The 7674-nt window shown below is 63.1% G+C and overlaps 1 non-coding gene across 1 annotated transcript; it reads right to left on the reverse strand.

The window, feature by feature from the left end:
- Nucleotides 1-3778: 3778 nt before the first annotated feature.
- LOC142862666 (5S ribosomal RNA) lies at nt 3779-3897 on the reverse strand. The gene has a single exon (XR_012913762.1). It is a non-coding gene; the product is annotated as a 5S ribosomal RNA (ribosomal RNA).
- Nucleotides 3898-7674: the final 3777 nt, after the last annotated feature.

Raw genomic sequence — 7674 nt, forward strand, 5'->3', positions numbered from 1 at the left:
GGCGGCGGAGGGCGCCCCTGCCCCGCTCGAGAAGCCGAGCCTCTCTGGGCTTCCCCGCCGCCGCCTCCCGCCCCAGGCCCCGCGCCGGGCCGGGCCGGGCCGGTTGAGTTCGCCGGCCGGGTCCCGCTGGCTCCCAGGGACGGGGGTGATGGGCGGGGCGGGGCGGGGCGGGGCGGGGTGGGGGGCTGTCTCTCTATACACACACACACACACTCACACTCACTCACACTCACACAAGATGCGCCTCCACGGCTGGACTCGCCAAGGTGGAGCCCTCCCAGCCCCCCTCGTCTCCTCGCCCGGCCTCCTTCACCTACCCGCTGCCCACCCCCAGCGCGTCGCTGCCGCTGACTGCGCACGCGCGGGACGCTCGCCCTTTGACCCCAGCCAGGGGCCGCCCTCCCCCACAACCCCTTTCAGCTGCGCCCCCCCCCTCGCCCTGTGGGTGGGCTGCCGCCTATTCCCCCGAGCCAGGGCTGGGGCACAGCCAGTGTATGGGGCGTCTCTCTCTGGGGATGTGTCCCATGGGTGGGGTGGGGTGGCGTGGTCTGGGGGGCGCTGAAGAAATCAGTCCCCTCCATCTCCTACCTCTGGAAAACGCCCAAGCCCGTGGAGAACTGCCGGCACCGCTTCGTGGGGGCCGGGACCCTCCTCCGTGTCCTCCTGTGGCCCAGTCCAACGGGCCTGGGCCTGGCCGGGGCTGCATTGGACCCCGACCACCCTGGCGTGTGGACTCGCTAAAAATCGGCCATTAGATATTGGATTCCAGCTTCCTGGAGGTCATTTCACTAATGAGTGCACCGGAAAGAGTTTCCTAATCCATCTGTGAGGGTGGCAACTGAAAGAGAATTTTAAAGCTGACAGAATAGGCGAGGGAAGGCATAGGAGATTTCCACACCCAGCAAGGAAGACTTTCCCGAAATGGAAGAAAGAAACGAGCAAACAGAGACACCGGTAGCCCGCCCGGAAAAGAGTCTGCCCCTGAGAGAAAGCACCCTGACCAGGTTCACCCGTGGGTGGGTGGCGAGCTAGCGGCATTCAGAAGAGCGAGGCCCACAGTCTGTGCGGAAGACACCTGCGCTCGGGTGTGTGTGGCGGCGCGATTCACAAGCAGCTCTAGATGTTAAACCAAGGAGAAGCCAGGGAGTTCCCAACGCCCCAGGTGTCCTCAGCCCACGACTGGCTGCTGTGGGAATGCGAAGCCCGGCTCCTTGTCTCAGAGCGGGGTTCCCAGGAGGATCAGGCTGAAGCTGGGACTTGGCCTCAAAGTGTCCCCTCGCATGGCCACCCCCTTCCCCTTCCTGCTCCTCTACTCCTGGTGCCCCTCCATCCAGGGGCCAGACCTTAAAGAGTCACCGCAAGAGAATCCTGGTCCCAAAGGAGCCTTCTGGGGGACCGGTGCTGAGAGAGGTTGTGGGCATGGCCCGCTGGGGCTCTGCCCGACCCAGGGCTGAGAGATGCCACCTCCCAGCTCTGGGTCCCTGCAGGAAGTGTTGGCAAGCACAGGGCCGGTCCTCCAAAGGCCCAGGTGCAGGGAGCCCAGGCCAAGCAGCCTGTGGAAGAAGCCACTTGCCGTGCCACCCCGGGAACAGGACTGCAGGCCCCGGCCCTTCCCACCTCCTCCTCCTCCTCCTCCGCCCCGCACCCCCCCCCCCGACATGGCACAGGGCTCAGAGACACCTCAGACTCTTGCTACCCAAAGTGCAAAGGGCATCAGTTGCTCCTCCAAACCCCCCGCCCAGCAGACCGCGTTGTCCAGCCAGCCCCCGGGCCTCCCTGGGGTGCCCAGCACAAAAGTGCAGACACCCACCGGACCCTCAGTCTCAGTTTTCGGAGGTTTTTGCCACTCTAAGGACCCGCAGGCCAGCTGGGCCTTCGGGCAGGACAGAGAGCCCCGGAATCCGACGTGGAGAGCTGCGTGTACGTCCCCATCAGGAGGCGGTCCCCACCTCCGCGGCTCTCCCCTTGCGGGGAGCGGCAGCCCAGCCGGCAGCCGCAGGGCCTCAGGGAAGACACCAGGCTGGGCCCCCGCGGCACAGCGGGGGCACGTCCCCCGCACTCACGCGACTTAGGGACGGCTGCTGGAGACTGCTGCGGCCACCCTGCTGCCGGGTTTCTGGAGGGCTTCCTGGAAGCAGCGTCCACACCAAGCCCTTGGAAGGCCCAGGCGACGGAGGAGCCGGTCAGGCAGGGGCCGAGGACGGTGAGAGGCCGGGCGGGCGGGAAGGAGCATGTCAGGCAGGGGCAGAGGACGGTGACCGGCCGGGCGGGGAGGAGCCGGTCAGGCGGGGGCCCAGGACAGTGACGGGCCTGGCCGGGGAGGAGTGCGTCAGGCAGGGGCAGAGGAGACGGGCTGGGTAAGGGTTAGGGTTACAGTTAGGGCACAATTCACAATCCCAAAGACGTGGAAGCGACCCGAGTGCCCATCCATCCAGGAGTGCATCAATAAAATGTGGCGCGTGGACACCACGGAGTGCCATTCGGCTGTGAGGAGCAGCGGTGAGAGGGCGCCTCTCGTGTTCTCCTGGCCAGAGCTGGAACCCGTTCCAGGAAGCCAAGTATCCCAAGAATGGACACACGAGCACCACGTGCGCGCGCTCACCAGCAAATTGGTACGAACGGATGGACGCCTAAGTGGACAGAGAGGAATCACCTTCATCGGGTGGGTGTCGGGCGGGTGGGGGGAGGGGAGGGGCATACACATCCATTAGGCATGGGGTGGGTGCGCACCGACTGGGGGATGGGCGCACTTGAAGCTCTGACCCGAGGGGGGAGGCTTGGAGAGGGCAAGGCACCCGACCTTAACATTGGTACCCCCACAATACGCTGGAACAACATGAGAGGTATATGAATAAGAACACAGGGGGGGCCGGGCGCGGTGGCTCACGCCTGTAATCCTAGCTCTCTGGGAGGCCGAGGCGGGCGGATTGCTCCAGGTCAGGAGTTCGAAACCAGCCTGAGCAAGAGCGAGACCCCGTCTCTACTAAAAATAGAAAGAAATTAATTGGCCAACTAATATATATAGAAAAACACAGCCGGGCGTGGTGGTGCATGTCTGTAGTCCCAACTACTCGGGAGGCTGAGGCAGCAGGATTGCTTGAGCCCGGAGATTGAGGTTGCTGTGAGCTAGGCTGACGCCATGGCACTCACTCTAGCCTGGGCAGCAAAACGAGACTCTGTCTCAAAAAAAAAAAAAAAAAAGGAACACAGGGGGGAGGGCGGCACGGGCAACACATGTCACCTGAATACTTGTACTCCCATCATCTGCTTGAAAAGAGAGAGAAAAGAAAATGCAATCCTAGAGGTAAGAGACACTTTTTAAAAATAATGAATCCGAAGAGAAAAGTAAAAGGAGGCCTGTGGAGCAGGTCTGGGTGTGACTCCGGATCCCCCAACATCAGGTGCCACCACCAAAGATTCCTGCGTGTAGCCCATAGAACCCCAAAAGCAACGGGACGAGTTCTGGTCACATACTCCCTCAAAATGACATCCTGGCCTTCTTCTGGAACTCCCTCCCCTCTCAGACTCTCAAGGTTTCCTCCAGCGTGTCGGTTCCCACAGAGCAGACCTTTGGTCTGAGACCTGACAGTCCAGATGCCACGCATGCTGCCGCGTGGCGGCGGTGTCGCGGCTTGGGACAAGAGGAGGCCCCACGGTGCGGGCTGGGGCGCCAGGCACCGCGGCGGGCGCTGAGGGTGGGGGTGACCCCCACCCCGGGCCGCCGCCGCGCTCCCAGAAAGGGGACAGAACAAGAGGCCAAAAAAAAAAAAAAAGAAGCAGCCTGTGGCACCCGGTATTCCCAGGCGGTCTCCCATCCAAGTACTAACCAGGCCCGACCCTGCTTAGCTTCCGAGACCAGACGAGATCGGGGGCGTTCAGGGTGGTGTGGCCCTAGACGGCGGCGGAGGGCGCCCCTGCCCCGCTCGAGAAGCCGAGCCTCTCTGGGCTTCCCCGCCGCCGCCTCCCGCCCCAGGCCCCGCGCCGGGCCGGGCCGGGCCGGTTGAGTTCGCCGGCCGGGTCCCGCTGGCTCCCAGGGACGGGGGTGATGGGCGGGGCGGGGCGGGGCGGGGCGGGGTGGGGGGCTGTCTCTCTATACACACACACACACACTCACACTCACTCACACTCACACAAGATGCGCCTCCACGGCTGGACTCGCCAAGGTGGAGCCCTCCCAGCCCCCCTCGTCTCCTCGCCCGGCCTCCTTCACCTACCCGCTGCCCACCCCCAGCGCGTCGCTGCCGCTGACTGCGCACGCGCGGGACGCTCGCCCTTTGACCCCAGCCAGGGGCCGCCCTCCCCCACAACCCCTTTCAGCTGCGCCCCCCCCCTCGCCCTGTGGGTGGGCTGCCGCCTATTCCCCCGAGCCAGGGCTGGGGCACAGCCAGTGTATGGGGCGTCTCTCTCTGGGGATGTGTCCCATGGGTGGGGTGGGGTGGCGTGGTCTGGGGGGCGCTGAAGAAATCAGTCCCCTCCATCTCCTACCTCTGGAAAACGCCCAAGCCCGTGGAGAACTGCCGGCACCGCTTCGTGGGGGCCGGGACCCTCCTCCGTGTCCTCCTGTGGCCCAGTCCAACGGGCCTGGGCCTGGCCGGGGCTGCATTGGACCCCGACCACCCTGGCGTGTGGACTCGCTAAAAATCGGCCATTAGATATTGGATTCCAGCTTCCTGGAGGTCATTTCACTAATGAGTGCACCGGAAAGAGTTTCCTAATCCATCTGTGAGGGTGGCCACTGAAAGAGAATTTTAAAGCTGACAGAATAGGCGAGGGAAGGCATAGGAGATTTCCACACCCAGCAAGGAAGACTTTCCCGAAATGGAAGAAAGAAACGAGCAAACAGAGACACCGGTAGCCCGCCCGGAAAAGAGTCTGCCCCTGAGAGAAAGCACCCTGACCAGGTTCACCCGTGGGTGGGTGGCGAGCTAGCGGCATTCAGAAGAGCGAGGCCCGCAGTCTGTGCGGAAGACACCTGCGCTCGGGTGTGTGTGGCGGCGCGATTCACAAGCAGCTCTAGATGTTAAACCAAGGAGAAGCCAGGGAGTTCCCAACGCCCCAGGTGTCCTCAGCCCACGACTGGCTGCTGTGGGAATGCGAAGCCCGGCTCCTTGTCTCAGAGCGGGGTTCCCAGGAGGATCAGGCTGAAGCTGGGACTTGGCCTCAAAGTGTCCCCTCGCATGGCCACCCCCTTCCCCTTCCTGCTCCTCTACTCCTGGTGCCCCTCCATCCAGGGGCCAGACCTTAAAGAGTCACCGCAAGAGAATCCTGGTCCCAAAGGAGCCTTCTGGGGGACCGGTGCTGAGAGAGGTTGTGGGCATGGCCCGCTGGGGCTCTGCCCGACCCAGGGCTGAGAGATGCCACCTCCCAGCTCTGGGTCCCTGCAGGAAGTGTTGGCAAGCACAGGGCCGGTCCTCCAAAGGCCCAGGTGCAGGGAGCCCAGGCCAAGCAGCCTGTGGAAGAAGCCACTTGCCGTGCCACCCCGGGAACAGGACTGCAGGCCCCGGCCCTTCCCACCTCCTCCTCCTCCTCCTCCGCCCCGCACCCCCCCCCCCGACATGGCACAGGGCTCAGAGACACCTCAGACTCTTGCTACCCAAAGTGCAAAGGGCATCAGTTGCTCCTCCAAACCCCCCGCCCAGCAGACCGCGTTGTCCAGCCAGCCCCCGGGCCTCCCTGGGGTGCCCAGCACAAAAGTGCAGACACCCACCGGACCCTCAGTCTCAGTTTTCGGAGGTTTTTGCCACTCTAAGGACCCGCAGGCCAGCTGGGCCTTCGGGCAGGACAGAGAGCCCCGGAATCCGACGTGGAGAGCTGCGTGTACGTCCCCATCAGGAGGCGGTCCCCACCTCCGCGGCTCTCCCCTTGCGGGGAGCGGCAGCCCAGCCGGCAGCCGCAGGGCCTCAGGGAAGACACCAGGCTGGGCCCCCGCGGCACAGCGGGGGCACGTCCCCCGCACTCACGCGACTTAGGGACGGCTGCTGGAGACTGCTGCGGCCACCCTGCTGCCGGGTTTCTGGAGGGCTTCCTGGAAGCAGCGTCCACACCAAGCCCTTGGAAGGCCCAGGCGACGGAGGAGCCGGTCAGGCAGGGGCCGAGGACGGTGAGAGGCCGGGCGGGCGGGAAGGAGCATGTCAGGCAGGGGCAGAGGACGGTGACCGGCCGGGCGGGGAGGAGCCGGTCAGGCGGGGGCCCAGGACAGTGACGGGCCTGGCCGGGGAGGAGTGCGTCAGGCAGGGGCAGAGGAGACGGGCTGGGTAAGGGTTAGGGTTACAGTTAGGGCACAATTCACAATCCCAAAGACGTGGAAGCGACCCGAGTGCCCATCCATCCAGGAGTGCATCAATAAAATGTGGCGCGTGGACACCACGGAGTGCCATTCGGCTGTGAGGAGCAGCGGTGAGAGGGCGCCTCTCGTGTTCTCCTGGCCAGAGCTGGAACCCGTTCCAGGAAGCCAAGTATCCCAAGAATGGACACACGAGCACCACGTGCGCGCGCTCACCAGCAAATTGGTACGAACGGATGGACGCCTAAGTGGACAGAGAGGAATCACCTTCATCGGGTGGGTGTCGGGCGGGTGGGGGGAGGGGAGGGGCATACACATCCATTAGGCATGGGGTGGGTGCGCACCGACTGGGGGATGGGCGCACTTGAAGCTCTGACCCGAGGGGGGAGGCTTGGAGAGGGCAAGGCACCCGACCTTAACATTGGTACCCCCACAATACGCTGGAACAACATGAGAGGTATATGAATAAGAACACAGGGGGGGCCGGGCGCGGTGGCTCACGCCTGTAATCCTAGCTCTCTGGGAGGCCGAGGCGGGCGGATTGCTCCAGGTCAGGAGTTCGAAACCAGCCTGAGCAAGAGCGAGACCCCGTCTCTACTAAAAATAGAAAGAAATTAATTGGCCAACTAATATATATAGAAAAACACAGCCGGGCGTGGTGGTGCATGTCTGTAGTCCCAACTACTCGGGAGGCTGAGGCAGCAGGATTGCTTGAGCCCGGAGATTGAGGTTGCTGTGAGCTAGGCTGACGCCATGGCACTCACTCTAGCCTGGGCAGCAAAACGAGACTCTGTCTCAAAAAAAAAAAAAAAAAGGAACACAGGGGGGAGGGCGGCACGGGCAACACATGTCACCTGAATACTTGTACTCCCATCATCTGCTTGAAAAGAGAGAGAAAAGAAAATGCAATCCTAGAGGTAAGAGACACTTTTTAAAAATAATGAATCCGAAGAGAAAAGTAAAAGGAGGCCTGTGGAGCAGGTCTGGGTGTGACTCCGGATCCCCCAACATCAGGTGCCACCACCAAAGATTCCTGCGTGTAGCCCATAGAACCCCAAAAGCAACGGGACGAGTTCTGGTCACATACTCCCTCAAAATGACATCCTGGCCTTCTTCTGGAACTCCCTCCCCTCTCAGACTCTCAAGGTTTCCTCCAGCGTGTCGGTTCCCACAGAGCAGACCTTTGGTCTGAGACCTGACAGTCCAGATGCCACGCATGCTGCCGCGTGGCGGCGGTGTCGCGGCTTGGGACAAGAGGAGGCCCCACGGTGCGGGCTGGGGCGCCAGGCACCGCGGCGGGCGCTGAGGGTGGGGGTGACCCCCACCCCGGGCCGCCGCCGCGCTCCCAGAAAGGGGACAGAACAAGAGGCCAAAAAAAAAAAAAAAGAAGC

Source organism: Microcebus murinus, chromosome 20 (assembly GCF_040939455.1).
Source record: "Microcebus murinus isolate Inina chromosome 20, M.murinus_Inina_mat1.0, whole genome shotgun sequence".
In the NCBI taxonomy this organism is placed as follows: Eukaryota; Metazoa; Chordata; class Mammalia; order Primates; family Cheirogaleidae; genus Microcebus; species Microcebus murinus.